General features: G+C 37.6%; 1 long non-coding RNA gene across 1 annotated transcript; it reads right to left on the bottom strand.

Annotated features, from left to right (window-relative positions):
• Nucleotides 1-12,890: 12,890 nt before the first annotated feature.
• On the bottom strand, nucleotides 12,891-15,412 carry LOC309499041. The gene is made up of 3 exons (XR_014206114.1): nucleotides 15,134-15,412; nucleotides 14,068-14,102; nucleotides 12,891-13,766 (listed from the first exon to the last, which is right to left on the bottom strand). It is a non-coding gene; the product is annotated as an uncharacterized lncRNA (long non-coding RNA).
• Between the last annotated feature and the right edge of the window lie 4,232 nt (nucleotides 15,413-19,644).

Genomic DNA, 19,644 nt, shown 5'->3' with positions numbered 1-19,644 from the left:
CATCATGTGGTAACATCCCAATTAACTGGCTTAATTTCAGCATTTGATAACATTTTTAAGGGTCAGAAAAAGAAATAAAATAACTCCTACTGCACATTTTTACTTTAAAAAATATAATGGAACAAAATGGTTTAAATACTCCACAACATTGCTAAGAATCTAGACTGTTCTTATTGTATATTGACAGATTTTGTGCCCATATTGTTAAATATTATATGACATATTTTGCTGAAACACTTTCACACACTTCGCCTACTTTGAGCGTAAGGATATGAATCCAGAAAGATTTATTGACTGAGTCTTAGGCCGTGTTTCCACCAAAGCGTTTTTTCACGCGGCTGGCGTATTTTTTCAATTGTTTTCAATGGGAGAGCTGTGTATTTTAAAACGCCAATGAGCGTAACGAGGCGCTGAGCGTCTTTTTCACGCTAAAGCGCTGAGCGTTTGCCGTTTTTTTACAGGTCGCCGAGAGTTGAAGAATGTTCAACTTTGGTTAAAACGCAGCGCTCATCACTGTCACTTTTTACCCAACCGTCCAATCACAGTGGAGGAGGTGCGGGACTAATACCACACCGACCAACCGCCACATTCTGCTTGTACAACGTCAACAGATGGCAACAACAAGCATAATAACGGAACAAAATCATTTAAAACAAGAGCCAGAGAAAATACATTACATTATGAAGTTTTATGTAACAAAGTTCGGGAGGAGCATGTTCAGGTAATCATCCAATCAGCACAAGAAGAAGCCAGTATAAATAAAGCCTTCCCTTACCTCCTGTCTCATGACTAATTTCTCAGCATCCCGCCACCACCCCATCACCTCACTTCGGCTGGGTCTACTCATAGATACCTAGATACCTATGAGCTATACATTCATAGGGGGGAGTACTCTGGGGTCGGGCCGAATTCCGAGCTCGGAGCCCTCCCCCCGGACAGCAAGCCAAATACGCATTATAATATTACATCAGATTTCATTAATATGTGAACTCGTGAAGTATTGACATTTTAATATAGAATCAACACAGAAACAAAATATGTGTTAAATAACATACTAGTAACACTTTCGTGGATATTCTGTATCATAACAAGCAAAATGTGTTTAGCAGAGTGCCTAGCGTCTTCAGCTGGCTAAAAACGCTTTGGTGGACACACGGTCTTATGGAGCTGCATTTAGCCAATGTAACCGGTCCTACTCGAGCCTCTTCTAGCGGGATTTTAACCGGGGTCTCCGGCATGGAAGGCAGACGTGCTAACAAGGACACTAAAGAAAATAAACTAGTGAGATGAACACTGCATAAGAGCAGAGCGGTCCTAGATAGTCAGAAGTAGACTAGACAATGAGCTTGGGTTTGTGTAAAGATATCATCCTTAACGAGCCAGACAGGTTATAGCCAGGTGTTTTCAATCAGAATTCGGGTGATAGGGAGCATAGTGTGGAATGAGGTGGCAAGCCAGACAGGGATGTGACAATTGTTTTTTCATCATTCATTGTATTATTATTTTTTAATTATTATTATTTATTTAAATTTCTTTCCTTTGTATATAATGGCCACAAATTAATGTTCCCATGACTTGCTAATTTGTTCCCTCATTTTAGTAAACCATGGACACTTTGTTATAATTCATTCTATTGTTTTTGTTAAATCAAAACATGGGAACGAATTAGTACAACATAACCATCATTTACTAAAATGAGGTGACAAATTATATTGTTATATATTATTATATACACAATTATTATATATAATTTTACATATAATAATTATAGAATGATTTATTATATATTATTATACATTTGTAAAAAAGGCAGGAAGAAGAAAAGTAGGAAGAAGAAATTTAGTAGGCTACCTCAGGTGACCTCAGCAAAACACACTTCAAAACACAACAGCAAAAAAATATATTAATGCTGGAATGAAGTATTGAAGTGTTGTTTGCCTCAATCATCCGTATATGAGAATAAAGCATCTCATCATGTAAAAGGAACAACTTGTCCTTATTAACTTCCCAACTTGCTATTTTGTCTCATAATAGTTTCAAATGCAAGTATTTGAGGGCTGTCACATCTGTTCACGCCTCTGAATCTAGTTCACCTTTATTTGTCTTGCCTGCCCTGCTTACAGAAGCTTCCTTGAAGATATAATTTATTCTCTTAGCCTTCACTAAGCAGCTAGTTTCAAAGCCCAGTTTTGTTTTCAGCAAACATATGATTAATTAGCATTGCAGTGGCAAATTTAGCAGTGGGGGGGGGGGGGGGGGGGGGGGTTGTGTTGGGGGCATTGTCACAAGAAAAGGGACTGTATGTCTATGCAAGCTGTAACCTAAAGAGAAAAGCCTAATGTATTGTTACTGCATTGTGGACGAAGCACATGTTTTCTGTGCTTTACAGTATAACAATATAGTCTTGAGATCATTGACCTCTCTGGGCTTACTTATAGGTATATAAAAAAAAAAGCTCTGTACAACAATAACTTCTTTCTAAGAGTTAATATAGCTATATCACTCTCACTTGTGCTTGTAAAGCTGTCAAACCTATGATAACAAAACATTCCTTAAAAACAACATTTATAATATCTTCTTTAAAGGGAGCTTTGTATTTGTATTTGAAGACCCAAATAAAAGGAATAATGGACCCTGTTTAAATAAATAAATAAAAAAGGATCCACATTTTTGCACAATATAAGTCATTAAGATAAATACAGTACAGATGCCCAAACCAGGATATGTGGGACAACGTTTGCCTTTGATGATCTCTGATTTGGGCTGCCAGGAATGTCATAACACAAGAGATGCTGGAAAATAGGGCTGGGAAGGGGGTGGAATGCCATTTGGCCCTTCATAGTAAAAAGTGTTGGCACCTCTGATATAACTAAAAATACAGCATATTGATATATTTTTGTTTTTATAAATATTGGTATTGGTTGATACTGGAAATACAGTATATTACATTTTTTTTCGATTGCTAAACGACAGTGAGCACAACTGGAGCTGCATGTGCAAAACTCTAACTACAGTCTGCACTATACAGTCACCTGAGCTAAACAGTTCACATCACCTGCAAAACTCATTCAGAGCAACACAACTCTCCTAACACATGGCTCAAAACAGCTCAGTGCAGCCAAACACTACACACAACCCTCACTGAGATTACACACACTGTCACTCAGAACACACTGAGAGGAAAAACACTAGCATCAAACACCAATACAGAACATTCTAACTTTTCATCTTTACAGTTTGAACAATTTTAGTGACTTCATACAAAGTAATATTTTCTTCAAAGAAAAGAGTGACATTCTTTCACAGGATTTATTTACATTTTTAGAACATAATTCTTTAAGGTAAATGAAAATTAGCAGTTTGCTTCAATAGTCTGTAGTAATTTACGGAATTACAGTAATGAGAAAAAAAAAGGTAGAAACTAAAAGTACATACTGTAATTCGAACAAATAATTGAGGGGCTAATCCTGCCTCTCTCTAGCATCAGGCCACAGGTTTTCATCAACATCACATCTAATGTTCTCTCTTGCCATGCACCTGTGGAAGAACCTTCTGGAGTGCCTTATCCATCCCTGGCAGTCGTGTCCTCACATCCGGCACGCATCCGCCCTCTCCCTGCCACCCTTCTCCCTCCACGAAACCGTCTTCCTTGTTCCATTTCCAAAATTAGTCTTTCTGAGCTCTACCTATATATATATATATATATATATATATATATATATATATATATATATATATATATATATATATACACACACACCTATATGCGTGTGTGTTCACTAACAAGTCTAAAACAAGACCCCTGCTTAGCCTTTCAGCTGAAATTGCAATCAGCAGTGTTTGAAAGGCACAAGGCTGAAATCTATTCTGTTTTGAATGTGTGGTTCACAGTTTTGACAGCAGTGTGTTAGCATTTGAACAAAGTGCTGTAAATCCACAGTGTTGTGCAGGTTGTGGTTAAAGTCATGGGATAAGTGTGTAGAGTTTTGAAAACTGTGTTCAAGCAATGAAAAACGAACTAGAGTTTGGTCCACATGAACTGCTGCTGTGCAGACTGTAGTTAGAGTTTTGCACATGTGACTCCAGTTGTGCCCACTGTCGTTTAACAATCGAAAAAAACTGTAATTAACAACTTTGTATGCTAATGTTTCCCTTTTTCCCCGTTTAGATTAACTTTGCCATTACCTAAAGTAGTGCTCATTTAAAATGAATCAATAAAAACATGCGTAATGTAATCTTTATATTATCATTTTCAGACTTTCAGCTGTTTGCAATGAACAAATCAAACAAAAGTAATTGAAATAGCTCAACACAGCAGATGTTTCAAGTGGTTTCTCCAAATTCAACTGAAAATGCAACTTCTAATGACTTCTGGAGTCTCAAAATTATTCAACCCCTTCATGGCAAGCATCATTAGTACTTAGTAGAACACCCTTTTGCTGTTATGACCTCCTGCAAACGAGATGTATAACCAGACACCAGCTTCTGGCAGTATTTCTGAGGAATCTTAGCCCATTCCTCATGAGCAATGGCCTCCAGTTCAGTAATATTCTTGGGTTTGCGTGCTGCATGAACCACCTTCTTCAAATCCCACCAGAACTTTTCTATGGGGTTCAAGTCAGGTGACTGTAAAGGCCACTGTAGAATCTTCCAGGACTTCTTCTGCAACCAAGCCTTGGAGGAATAAGTATGCTTGGGATCATTGTCCTGTGGAAGGTCCGATGATGCCCAAGCTTCAGCTTCCCCACTGACAGCATGACATTTTCTCCTTGGATTTCCTGATACTTCAATTAATCCATCTTGCCTTCCACTACAGATTTACACTGCCAGAGGATGCAAAGCAGCCCCAGAGCATAACGGAGCCCCACCATGCTTAACCGTAGGCAGAGTGTTCTTTTCAGCATATGCTTCAATATTCTTTCTCCAGACATACCGCTGATCCATATGGCCGAAGAGTTCCAGTTTTGTTTCATCGCTCCACAGAACAGAATCCCAAAACCTCTGTGGCTTATTTATATGATTTTGAGTAAATTGGAGTTGACTTTTCTTGTACTTTTTGGTCTTTTGCAGTCACTCAAGGGTTTTCTGAACCTGCCTTCTTAGAAATCTGGTTGCAGCCGTTGATAGCTTCCTTTTTCTGCCCCGTCCAGGTAGTGTGACCACTGTTCCTTTAACTTTGAACTTGCTTCCAACTAGGGCTGGGCGATATGGCTGAAAACTGAATCACAATATAAGTGTTTCATATAGGTCGATATATACTGTATAATTATTGATATTTTTTATGACCTATTTAAAATAAGGACCAGGAGACAAATATATTACATAAAAAAAAAATATATATATATATATATATATATATATATATATATATATATATTATTTTAAACTTAACCTTCCTCTGATTATAATCCCCTCAGTTATAAAGGCAGAAATGTCAACACAACCATGATGGAAAACACTCAAATAATTAAAATGTAAACATAAGTCTAAAATCACAATGAACACTTAACAATTATTTCTTAACATTAAGGTGCAAAATTAAAGAATACGTAAGAAATGCTTAATAAAGTGTAATAAAATAGTGCAAAGTGTTAAATATAAAATATAAAATCCAAAAAACTACCATACTGGCGAGCTGACTTTTCCTGTTTTATCAACAATTGCTGCGGCACTCATTTTCCACTTATCACTCCATGCCGGTTCTGTTTCTGAAGAATACAACACGAGACAACGATATGGCGCAACCAAACTGTTACATGACCAGCTGTTAGTGTCTCACCCCCTACGTTGCTAGGTTACCAGAGAGTGAGTGCCTTTGTTCATGCAACCAAACTTGCTTCGCAACCTCTGGTTTCTTCCGACGAAGACAATAATAATAATTATTGAACGTTTTATCGAACGCATTTTTTATTGATATTGATTACGTCACGTGTCTATCGCGATACATATCGTTATCGTTTTATCGCCCAGCCCTACTTCCAACGGTGTTTCTAAGAACATTTACCCCCGGTTTCACAGACGAGGCTTAAACTAGTCCCAGACTAAAATGCATGTGTGGGCTGTTTTAACTGAAAGCAACTTGCACAGACGTATCTTATAATATGTCAGTGTCATTGTTTTGTCTCAACATACACATCAGTAATGTTTTTTTCTAAGGCACATTTATAAAAGGTACTTAAATGTCCTAATTGAACTAAGGCCTAATCCTGGCTTAGTCTAAGCCCTGTCTGTGAAACCAGGCCTAAGTGCTATATATTTTTCTATATTTTTTTTTTATCCTGTTCCTTGTTTGTGAAGGGCGATAATATCTTCTCTTAAAGGTCCCATGACATGAAATTTCCACTTTCTGAGGTTCTTTTTAACATTAATATGAGTTCCCCTAGCCTGTATATGGTCCCCAAGTTTCTAAAAATTTTAATCGGTGTAAATCGAGCTTTTGCTATTTTTCTCTGCCTTTGAGAAAATGGAAGCTCAACCGGGCTGATCTTGAATCTCCTCCTTATGACGTCATAAGGAGAAATGTTACCTCCCCTTTCTCTGCTTTGCCCGCCCAGAGAATACTTCTCGCCCATGAGAAAATGAGCTAGGAAGTAGAATGCGCACGCGCGATTTTAGTTTGTCCACGAGAGATATCATGGCTTTTGAGCGAGCGAAGCATAATAATTGCTCAATAATTGGATGTACAAATGAACATCGAATGGTCAATACAGAGCTGGGCTTGCTGAACGTCGGACAAGTAAGTCAACAAATTATATATATTGTGTTGCTTTACTGTTTATGGTTACCTTGCTTCTTACACGTAGAATGTGGCTGTCACATTAGCTATGCAGCTATGCAGTTACTTGCGCTAATGTAAAGGTAGACAGCATCAAGTTACACATACTGTAACGCGAGTGTTGTACATTTCTTTGCTTTTTGGATAACCGTTTTCCTGTTGGTTATATGGCGCGCGCGATATCCGCATTTCAAGATCGCAGAGCTTGATGTAATTGTAATAAGATAAATTACAGACGTTACAGATCTCTCATTAAAAGGCAACAGTAGGTTCGCGTTAGCTACATGATGATAACTGTAAACCATCCGAATAAAGTACCGTATCCAGACATAATATTTTAAACTAACCATTCGGAAACGTCCTGCTGGAGCCGCTGAGTTGCAACTTCTTCATCCGTTGCTTCTCCATCTGGATCAGATTCTGGGTCAAACTGAAATGCTTGAACGACTGCGTGTCTTTGTGCCATTGCAATATATCCAACATAAACAAACATGCATGGTACCATTGCGCAAGATGGTCAAGGCCAAACTCACCGTCCACCTTGTGCCGCCTTTCTCCTCCTCATTAGTATTTAAAGCTACAGACACCGAAACGGCCCGTCTGAAGGAAGCTTATTCTGGGACTGGCTTGTAGTGGCTATAATTCTGCACTGAGGCTGAAGAAAGAGATTTCAGATACAGTACTAAGGACCACTAAGGACTATATTAAAGCCTACAAAAAGTAGCATGTCATGGGACCTTTAACTTTTTGGACCATTATTTTGACTGAGCCACACTGTAAACCCCAATAAGTTCATGGTACTCAAAACTTTTGCAGAAACTGATTACGTAATAACTTTTGAGCTAACTAAGTTAATTTTTTCAAGTTCGATTTTTTTTTAAGTTACAATCTAATCAAACTTAAATATAAAATTTTTATTTTAAATTTGTTTAAGTGCAACGTGCTTAAAAATATTGTTTAACACTCGCACATTTTTTGTTTCTCCATACTTAATTATTTTGATCCAATGGTACTTAATTAAATACAAAATCTACTAACTCAGAAAATACTTGTGTATAACCCACAAGCTAATGAAATTTATAAGTTAAAACTACAAAAAAAATTCTTTTTATATTTTATTTTATTCAGTCTTAAAATTGTTTTATACAAACATGTCAGAACATCAACAGCATTCATTTTTTAAAACTCTGTTCTTGCTCAGAGGTGTCTAACCATGTGCCATGATGCACTAAGTAACTCAAGTCACATACTAGTTTCACCACCTACCCAATAGCTGTAAGTGTGTTAACCAGTGAAATTACCTGGTGAAGTATTTAGTTGGAATGAAAACCTACATAGACACAGCACAAAATAAACACCTCTGCTCTAGCTACAAATATAACTAACATCTTGTTAAAGTCATTTAGTGTATGGTTTTGCATTTGTCTCTCTGTGTGTGTGTGTGTGTGTGTGTGTGTGTGTGTGTGTGTGTGTGTGTGTGTGTGTGTGTGTGTGTGTGTGTGTGTGTGTGTGTGTGTGTGTGTGTGTACATATGTATCTCTACATATCAAACAGGAACAAGATAATCAGGAACTGAGCATCTTAAAGAACTGTGGGTCCTCCTCACGCAGGTATACCGGGAGGGCACGAAGGGCTACAGTACGCTTCATATTGACATTGTGCACTTCCTGGAAGAACAAGCAAAAATTAATATTTTTACAGATTTCATTCTTCTTTCAGTATGGATGTGCTAACCACATTTCATGGCATTTGGCAAAGTGTTAGACGGACAATGACACCCTGAGGCCCTGCTGTCCGGTGGGACCTGAAGCTCAAAGTTCATCTTTAACTCATCTGGAGTTCATAAATCTTTAAGATGTCACGCAGCGCTTCTGATATCTTTCCGGTTTGTGCCGCCTTCTACACCAGTGCAGGTGTATGTTGGTCAAGCACAGCATGGAACTGGTTCCGTAGGTTGACGTTTGTGATGCGTTGGATCTCTGCACAAAGCTACAAAACCAAAAACAAACAAAAATAATTATATAAAAAGACTAATACTCGATTTGCAACAGAAAACACATTTGTGATGCAACATGTTCCGTTAAAATATATTGTTGAGCAACATGGTCACATGCAAAGTGATAGTTCTTACCCACAGTGAATAGTGGCATTTGCTGTTCCATTTGAATGTGATACATATTCAAAATTTGGCATATAAATATGTGAGAAGAGTGGCATAAAAGAGAAGTGAGTCAGTGTTTTACCTGTGATTCAATCCGAAGAGCCGGCCATTTCCCCAAGAAGTCCTTCACCTGCACAGATAAAACAATCAATATGAAACCAGTCAGATTTACAAATTAAAGATACAAAATTTCAAGTTAATGTAACTATGGAAGTAGAATAATGTAAAATGTTTTTGAAATAAAAAGCCTGTTGAATTGCACTACTTGAAAGAAAATAGGCATTGCATTAACCATGCTTGCATTTTAATGCATTATATTTTTAGTGCTTACATTTTTATGGGCTGAAATTCAACATGGTTGAATATTTAAGCTGTGAATATTTCAATTAAAAACATTTCAAACACCTTTTCATTATTAAAAATTCAATAATCCATATTTACCTTTCATATTTCACTTCCAAAATATTCAAACTGTTTAAAAATACAACCAATAATATTCAACAGGCAATTTTCGGTCCATTTTATTTCGCTTTGCAAATTCGCTTCCACAAATTCAGTGGTTCAAATTCGACAGTAAATTCAACATTGACGTCCAGGAACTGCAGGAAAAGCAGTAGATTGCCGAGCATACTCTCCATCTGCTGTTAGTCGACCTCACCATCAGATGGTGCAAAAGCGCTTGTTGCTGACGAAGACATTCATTCATAAAATGAAAATGATTATCCGTGTCAGTATATGCGGAAAAGATGATAAACACACAAAAGCTGTGTTTATGTTTCATTCAATAACTTCATTGTTACTTTCCCTGTGTATTCTACATGTCATCAGCTTTCTCTACCATGAACAGGATTATAATCGGTTTCCCTCAATACCTCATACTCAAGGATTTCCCTTCCGTTGATAGTGATATGAAAGACCAATCTTGCACCTTATTAGGGAAGTAGGCTGTAGACTATTATATAGGCTACAGGCAAGAAGATGGACTCAGAATATGAACTTAACGCGCAAAGTTTCATGCTGAGCGTTTCGTGATATACTGGCATAAAATCAACACATACATATATATAGTATGCATACGTGTATTGCATTAGCTTAAACTGTCACAGCACTTGCATATTGTCCTCCTATTGTTAGTTTAACTGTAAATCGCTTTGGATAAAAGCGTCTGCTAAATGACTAAATGTAAAAATTGGCTTGATATTGGACATTAGCACATTTAGGGACCGTCTCTAAAGTTGCATACAACATTGGCATACACGTTTCGAACTTCAATAGCAAACTTCAATTTATTTGAATAAATATTAAAAATCCAAAGGGTGCGCTTTATGCCTGACACTAAATTAACACTTTACAGTTGGTTTTATGACTGTAAGTCGTTCTATTCAAATGCTATCGGAGTTAGAAACGTGTATACCAAAGTCGTATACACTTTAGAGACGGTTCCTAAATGTGCGAATGTCCAACATCAAGCCATCTGTATGCCAATCTAATATCACTGGGAAACGCTCAGCATTAAGCTTTGCGCGTTATTCTGAGTCCATCTGCTTGCCTGCGAGTTTGGTCTTTTACATCACTGTAGTCCATTAAGCTACGTTAAGCGTTGTATATGTCCAGCAGGGGAATCCTTAAGTATTAAGGGAAACCCTAATAGCCTGCATGCAGCACATCGCCACAATATAAAGTTAAGGCAACTAAACAACCAAGAGAAATATATGTCAACCTCAAAAATGTAACATTGGATCTGTATATCCGCATCGGGGAATAACATTATAATCTCGTTCACGGTAGAGAAAGATGCATGTAGGCTACACAGGAAAAGTAACCGTGAAGACACTGAATTTAACATAAAACAGCCGTCATAATAATCACAAATACACTTACATTGCTGTAAATGAGTTTTATGAATGAATGACTTGTTCTAACTGTTGCTGGTCTTCAACACGCGCTTTTGCACCATCTGATGGTGAGGTAGACTAACAGCAGATGGAGAGTATGCTCGGCAATCTACTGCTTTTCCTGCAGTTCCTGGACGTCAATGTTGAAATTACTGTCGAATTTGAACCACTGAATTTGTGGAAGCGAATTTGCAAAGCGAAATAAAATGGACCGAAAATTGCCTGTTGAATATTATTGGTTGTATTTTTAAACAGTTTGAATATTTTGGAAGTGAAATATGAAAGGTAAATATGGATTATTGAATTTTTAATAATGAAAAGGTGTTTGAAATGTTTTTAATTGAAATATTCACAGCTTAAATATTCAACCATGTTGAGTTTCAGCCCATAAAAATGTAAGCACTAAAAATACAATGCATTAAAATGCAAGCATGGTTAATGCAATGCCTATTTTTTTTCAAGTAGTGCAATTCAACAGGCTTTTTATTTCAAAAACATTTGACATTATTTTACTTCCATATGTAACTTACCGATAAAGTTGCTCTCTGGTGACAATGTAGGTCTGCACATGCACACAAAAACAGACAGCAAGATATTACATTTTTAAGAGACTTTTGATTGATGCTAATGAATTAGGCTCCAAATAAAATAAATGGTGAAAAATAGGTTACAGCCTAAATTAACATTTGAGTCACCCTGATTTTGGGGGATGCTCACTGCACTTCTTCCACTTCAACCTATAATGAAAAGACGTTTGTAAAGGTTTAAAAAAAAACTTGCAGAGTTCATTCGGTAACTATTATGTCCATAACCTTAACTTTGTTTGAGTAAAAGTTACAGCTAACGTTAGCCACTAGCTCTTTTGGGTGCATGTATGAATAACATCACATTGAACTTACAAGAGCAGGGCACTTAACACAAACAGCAGCAACACACTCAAAAACAGAAGGACTATCGCTTGCTGAAAAGAGTTATTGACTAACGGTAACATTATTGCCCTGCCACATTAACAGTACACAGGATATTATCTGTCACTAGCAGGCGGACTGACGTTAATCGCGCCCACGTCACCGTGAACCGCGGCACCGCGCTTGCAACTTATATATTAAAAATAGCCTCGTCTAACAGTAAAATAACACGTGTAATATGATATTCTTACAATATTACAACAAGCAAAGTAGTTTTGAAGTGTTTTGGTTTACTTACAAGTTGTTTCATGCTTGATACCACGTCGCTCGAGAGGGTAGCCATCTTGGATAGATTTTTCAGGTAACGTCAGTTAGGGCCGCACGTCATGACGTCATATCACGTGATCGACATTACACTTAAAAATAAGGATGGCTGAAGCGAAACAGTCGTTCCGAAGCTTTGCGAGATCCCGAAGCGCAGATGTGTCGAAACACTGATCCGAAGCGTGATTCGAAACACCTATGTCACGTGACTATGACCAAACGAAGCCTCGAAGTGTTTCACTAGTGTTTCATCAGGTGTGGTCCGCCGAATCAGCGTTTGATTGACACGGTCGGGAACAGACCCCAGATAGCCACTGGACGCTGTAACGGAACAGGGCCGCAACCGCAAAACGATAGAGCCGGGTCTGGCACGCATCCGCCTCACGGACTCGTTCCTGAGTCCAAACGCACATCGGGCCGAAGCCGTTTCTGGTCTGTTTTTAGGGGTTGTTGCGGATATGTGCCAGCGCCGATCCAGCACCGCCTGATCATCCCGTTACAGATGCGTAACGGGTGCGTGAAACGATTCCGCCTACCGGAGCTGTGCCGGATGTGTTACGATTCCACTTAAATCACCACTGGATTGTCCTTTTGCCTTATTTTCGGCATTTTTGTCAGTTAGGGTATCATAGTAACCTATGCTACCTAAGCATACATAAAGTTATTTTATAATAATGCTCTGTCTATCTACAGTAATTATCTTATATAGTTTTTCTGTGTAAAATAACTATGAAGTTATGTATAAAAATGCAATAAGTACATACATTCAAATATAAAGTTTGTATATTTACAGTTTTAATTTTTGGTCAAAGTTGTGAAATTAGACCTGCAATCTCTAATTAAGTACTTAATAATAGCAAATGTACAGTGAATTTCTGTTAAATTAACTAAACATACAAGTACGGAATACCTGCACACTTACAGTATTCATTAAACAAACACTGAACATCAAGATACGTGAATGATAGGAAATACAAGCTTAGTATAGAATTTAGAACATGTAAAAATATCCACATTAAAAGGCAATTGCTGTATACCTTTATACTCTAATATAACTTGTTTTAAACATTTACAATTACATTTTTTCCAAAGTGACTTAAAATTAAGAGAACAATAGAAGCAACAAGTGCAGTGACAAGTCCCAGTTAGTGTAGCACAGTGCACAAATTATTTTTTTTATTAAAACAAAGATTTAGTATTATTGGGTCAAGTGTTTATGAAAAGATGGATCTTTAGCAGTTTCTTGAAAATGTGTTGAGTTGGGCAGGTCATCCCACCAGCAGGGAACAGTCCAGGGAAAGGTCAGTGAAAGTGATTGTGTGTCTCTTTGGGATGATGGCACCACAAGGCGCTGTTCACTTGCAGAACACAAGCTTCTGGAGACACATAGATCTGAAGCAGTGAGTTTAGGTCTTGCTGTAGCATCTGGATCAGTTGCAGAGGTTTGACTGATGCTGGAAGAGCTGCAATAGTCCAGTCTGGATAGAACAAGAGCTTAGACAAGGAGTTGTGTGGCTCCGATAGGAAGGGCCGGATCTTTCTGATGTTGTATAAGGCAAATCAGCAGGATCACACAGCAAGGATGGTTTGGCTGAAACCATAAGCAGTTCTGTCTTGGCAAGGTTGAGTTGAAAGTCATTCATCCAGCAAGAATTTTCCATCAGGTAGGCTGAGATGCAAGCAGCAACCGTCAGATCCTTTAGCTGGAATGAAAGGTAGAGATATGTGTCATTAAGTGATAGGAAAAGTCATGTTTCTAAATGAAAAAGCCTAGTTACGCTACCAACAACAACAAAAAAATTAAATAGATGGGTGGAATCTAACACAATCGTGGTCTTACTGTAGTAAAACCAAACCTTGTGCAGTGGCCTCACAAGGATCAAATGAATATTCATATGGGAAAATATAGTATAAAACAAATTACATTTTCTGCCACTTTTAGTGAAATCATATGGAATCAGAAGACTCGGCCATTACAATATTTTAAATTACTTCTTCCCATACCTTGTTTGCCATGATAATTCTGCTTTCCACTTGACCTGAAATCACAAAAAAAAAAAAAAAAAAAAAAAAAACTCAGTATTACATTTACACATGTAAGAATATGTTCCACTGAGACAATGCAAAACCTAAACTGATTATGATCTGGAAGCTGAGCAGGAAAGGCTAACAGTGAAGTTTTGAGCTGAGACACCTAACCTTAGGGGTGTAAGTTAACTGTCTGTTCATCTGGATCAATGCAATTTTCATAACCAATGATCAAAAGTATCCTATGAAAAAGGCTACTATGATGACCCCAGGCCATCCAAAATGTAGATACGTTCATTTCTTCATCAGAACACAAACATTCTATCAACTTTTATTTTATAAGCCTAATATATGCACATATATATGCATTCTAGATAGCTACGTGTTGGCAAGCAGATGCAGCCAGAATATGCAATTTATCATGTTGTGTTCATATTCTAGTCTCATGTGCTTTCCTGTATCAAGTACAGTATTTACTGAATTCGTTTTCTTAACAGTCTTGAGATAACGTTAGCCATGTTTAACCCTTACGAAAATTAACTATGGTTTAACCACAAAGAAAAAAAACAAGAAAAAAAACATGGTAGGCCAGCTAGGCCTATTTGTTTTTGTAGTATAACTGTGGTTATTAAAAATGGTAATAAAAATTGGTTAGTTAAAACCGAGGATATTTTTTAAGAGAAGAATTTTCAGCTTCCAGACAGTGATTCAAAATGTCCCGCCATTTAAGAGATTGATTTACTGACAGATACTATCGCGTATTAACGAAGATTTTATTCACAATTAAACGGACTTTGATATGTATAACAAGTCTACGAAAGCTTGTTTTAGGTCTTTTGAGGTGTGGGTTCAACTGATCTTTCTTAAAACAGATGGAAAATGTAAAGACGCATGCTACATTTTCAGTGTTTTGCCCTCCAGCTCTCGCCAGTTATGACAGAACATAATTTAAGAATGCTAACGTTAGCTTGAAAACTGTAAACGTAACACAAATGTAATATAAAATATCGTTCACATGTAACTTAGTATATGAGACTCTTACCTCAGCCGGTGATCGGTTGGCATGATGTCCGCTGACGAACAAGGCTCACAGAAAAGGGTGTTATTTCCAAAGAATCCAAACGGACTGACAGACAACAGCTCCTGCTCACGGCTGCTCTTGACGAACACGATTGCTTTGAACCACTGTTGATCTCACAGTCTACTTCACGAGAGTAGACTGAATTCAAATCTCCCGCTTGCCCAAACTCGATCCTGATCAGCTAACGTTAACCGTTGTGGGCGGGAGTAAACAGCGGAAAAGTAATGGCGGCGAATTTGAATCTGCGTCATCTCGCGCGCGCGCGCACTCACACACACACACACACACACACACACACACACACACACACACACACACAAAGCCCTGAATGTGCAGCAACGGCAAATGCCTTTTATTTGCAAATATTTGCTGTATAATGACAAAACGGTAAAAATCTGTAAAAAAAAATACAGACAATTACTTGTAAAATTACACTTTTTTTTTACAGTGTGTGCTGTAACGGACCTGTTGCTGTATAGTTTTTAAACACTGATAATATTGTTCAGCTTAATGACAATGCATTTATCTCATGCTCTAAGATAGAAAAATAAATATGCAGACAGGTAACCATGTTGTTTTGAAAATGTTTATTCCACGGAGTTCTTCACACAGTTTGAGAAAAGTATTTCGGATGTGGTCCACATCAGGTAGTCTCTGTCAAAACAGTGTTGGCTCAAATCTGTTTTGCAGATATGGGCCAGAGCAGTTTTTAGCCCTTTTTTAAATGCAGTCGGCTCAGATATGTATCACAGATTCGGGCCACACCAGTGTAGCCTATGTGAAAACAGTATCGGCTCAGATTCATATTGCAGATCTGGACCAAATCAGTGTCAGACACAGCTAATGTCTTTCGGTTACCTATGGGAAAAGTGATCTGGGCCAGATCTGTAAAATGATATAAATACTGAACTGATGGTAGTTAGATTGTTTAAGCTGAAACCTCTGTCTGGCACGGATCTGGTTCACAATCAGAAAACGTCTCTAAGATAGAAACGGAGGCAAGGGGCTTAAAACGGATCCGTGCCAAATGTAATTGCTATCTGGGACCACACAATCGCACATCTGTATAAAAGTGAAATAAACGCATTTTGACCTCGTGGGTTTTTGTGAGAGGAGTTTGATTTTGAGATAGCGGATTTTTGGTGATATAGTGACATAGTGCGATTTGATTAGTTATAGGCAATTTAGACTTACATTTAAATTTACACAACACATTGACTGATAGGCTAGAGACAGACAGAGTATACATATAGTGACACATTAATAGATACATAGATATAAATATATATAGACAGCTAGATTAATAGATAGATACATATATAGATAGATTACAGATACATATATAAATACATATATTATAGATCGATACATATATAGATAAATAGATTATAGATACATATCTAGATACATAGATCGATTCATATATAGATAGATTTGGATAGATAGATAAAATGGAGGCTCCCCAGAAGAGATGCCGTACATCAGTGGTGTGGGAGCATTTCCTATTAGAAACCCCAAATAAAGTGAGATGTGTGTATTGTGATCGGCAGCTAGCCTACTGCAACAATACATCATCCATGATGCGCCATTTGACAAGCAACAAGTGTCCCTTGTGAGAGGATTTTTTCAAAGGCTGGAGAAATTATCTGTAAAAAAAGAAGTAGGCTAAGTCCTTCCACAGCAGATAAATTAATATTTTTGAATAAAAATCTCTAAAAAAGTGAGACATTGTGGCTTGATTTCTTTTATTAATATTCATTTTTCATGACCAAAATAACATTATGCACAGTGAGGAGCCTATAGGTTACAAGCTTCACATATTAGAACATTATAATAATAAAAAAACAACACATTTTTTTAATGGCTCGTCAAGGTTGTTTCAGATCAACACCTGCAAGTGACCACTAGGTGTCACCGTTGAGACGGGTGTCGGATTGATTCGAAGCCTCGAAACAATATGGCACATTTGGTTCAACTGTTTCATTGGTTCACGAGGCCTCGATTTTGCCATCACTACTTAAAAATAGTGAGTGAACCAGCGGTGTTCACTCAGAAATGCTGAGGCATACAAACATAAATACATATTTGTTCATAGACATTAATAGTTTAAAGGTGGATTAACTCAGCAAGAGATTTTAACTGTAATGACCTCAATCTTTATAAGCTAGTAGTACTGTTCGGGCTTACAGTGCATACTTCTAACATGCAGTCAAATGTGACACTCCACAAGCCTAGCCAGTTCAGATATCTCATGTGTTCTAGCTCAAGCAAGCCTGGTGCAATTAATGAAGCCCTTGATTGGTTGCATCAGGTGTACTTGAGACAACACCTGTTTTGCAGATTTGAGCTGTTGTGAGGGATTCTGTTCAGGGGTTTGAATAATTTTGAGACTGTAGAAGTCATTAAAAGTTACATTTTCAGTTGAATTTGCGGAAACCACTTGAAACATGTCTTGTGTTGAGCTATTTTAATTACCCTTGTTTGATTTGTTCAACCTTTAAATCTTGGGGGTTGAATAATTTTGATTACAACTGTAAAGCTATAGATTAAAATGTTTTAAGCATTTTTCTCTTTCAGCAACGAGAGGCTAAAGTGAGTACAAAGTAAAAGAGCTCTGTCAGGAAGAGTCAGGTCAGTGAATACTGATGCCCTATATTTGAGCTTGAGGCAACTGTCACAGTCTCACTTGAGTCTGAATGGCAGTTCAAATTTTTTTGTTTACCAAATCATTCAAGCCCACAGCTAAGCTCTGCAGGTATCTGTCCCTACTTCGACACACACACACACACACACACACACACACAAAGAGAGAGAGAGAGAGAGAGAGAGAGAGAGAGAGAGAGAGAGAGAGAGAGAGAGAGAGAGAGAGAGAGAGAGAGAGAGAGAGAGAGAGAGAGAGAGAGAGAGAGAGAGAGAGAGAGAGAGAGAAATCCTTCTAAACTTCAGAGTAATCCCAGAGGACAATTGTATTGTTACGGTTCTTAATACTTGAATTGAAACATTGATACTGAATATGCATAAAGCTGTGATGTAAATAACCAGAAGCCATGTTAAATATTCAAATTTGCAGTCCCTCACAGAGGATAGCCAGTCTAAGGAAGCTCTCTTTTTTATTCCTACAGACAGCATAATGAGACCATTGTGATATAGCCAGTCAAGGTCAAACGCAAATAGAAATCCAAAAATATTCAGGAGGCAGGTGTCTCCTTGTTCCTCTAATGAGAACTCATGTTCTTCTGAGATAGAATCAGGTTAGACACAGGAACCTTATCCCAAAAACAAAACAAAGAATATCATACAGCATGGGAGGGTAAAGTGGCATTGTATAAATATTTATCCACCACAACGAGAGACTCAAACTTTGCAGAAGGTCAATAAAGTGCTTGAATTCGACTGTGAAGCCCTGGAAAACTCAAATTTGTTAATCAAATGCTTAAAAATGTCATTGATGTTCTCCACTTATATTTGTCCAAAATAATCTTGTGAGAATTTGCAGGTATTTGCATAACACAGTAAAACACAGTAACTGCAATTGGGTCAATGGTATTGGCCTTTATCATGTTGCTGACTACGTGGTTGCAATTGCGTGGTTTACTAAATGCAATTTTAATCTAGCATGGTAGAAAATTTCAATATATTATTGATTGAATTTTGTCTGATGTGAGTGATGTCCAATACAAATTATCTATGAAATACTCCCAAGCATCATGCAGTATGAGTGATTCAGCCCTGAGTAACCATGTCCGTAACGCTCCAAGTAGTAGTCGCTCATGCAACACAGGGTCATAAGTAAGCAAAAAACAGCCAGCTCTCTCGAGCACTGCGTGATATCTGCTATCCACAGACAGTATAGATTTAAGGGTAAGAGAAAGTCACACGAGTAAACTGCAAACATTTTGTGCTAAAGAAATTGAAGAAATTGCTGTCAAGACATGTGTTTCTGTTACGTGCTGGTACTCTGTTCCTATGTTCTCTTTCTTTCGTGATGTGTTCTCTGCAGGTTGAAAGCATTATTGCATTCCATCTCTTGACAGCGATTGTCAGCAGCTGATTATGATTTATTTTAAATCCCAGCTTTTTGGTGGAACTGGAGCAGCCAAGCATTTGGGCTGGTGGTGTTGCCCAATGCTCTCCATTGGCAGGTAGACCAAACTTCTAGTGTATTTATTTTGCTTTCTGATTGTTGAATAATTTATTGTGGTCAGATTTCCTGTAGAGGTGACCTGTCTTTTTTGTTGTATTCCAACTTTTCTATGCGTATTATAGAATAGTAAGATTTTTTTTATGAATTTTTTTCTAACTTTTTATTTTTTTGGGGCCATGGGTCAAACAACTTCCATACTCATTTGCTACATTTTGAAAAGAGCTGATTACAGTTTTTTTTTTTCGATTGCTAAACGACAGTGGGCACAACTGGAGTCACATGTGCAAAACTCTAACTACAGTCTGCACAGCAGCAGTTCATGTGGACC

The sequence above is a fragment of the Leuciscus leuciscus genome (genome assembly GCF_965113295.1).
Source record: "Leuciscus leuciscus genome assembly, chromosome: 5".
NCBI lineage: Eukaryota > Metazoa > Chordata > Actinopteri > Cypriniformes > Leuciscidae > Leuciscus > Leuciscus leuciscus.
Note: the sequence above shows the minus strand (reverse complement) of the source record. Positions and strands in the feature narration are given on the sequence as shown.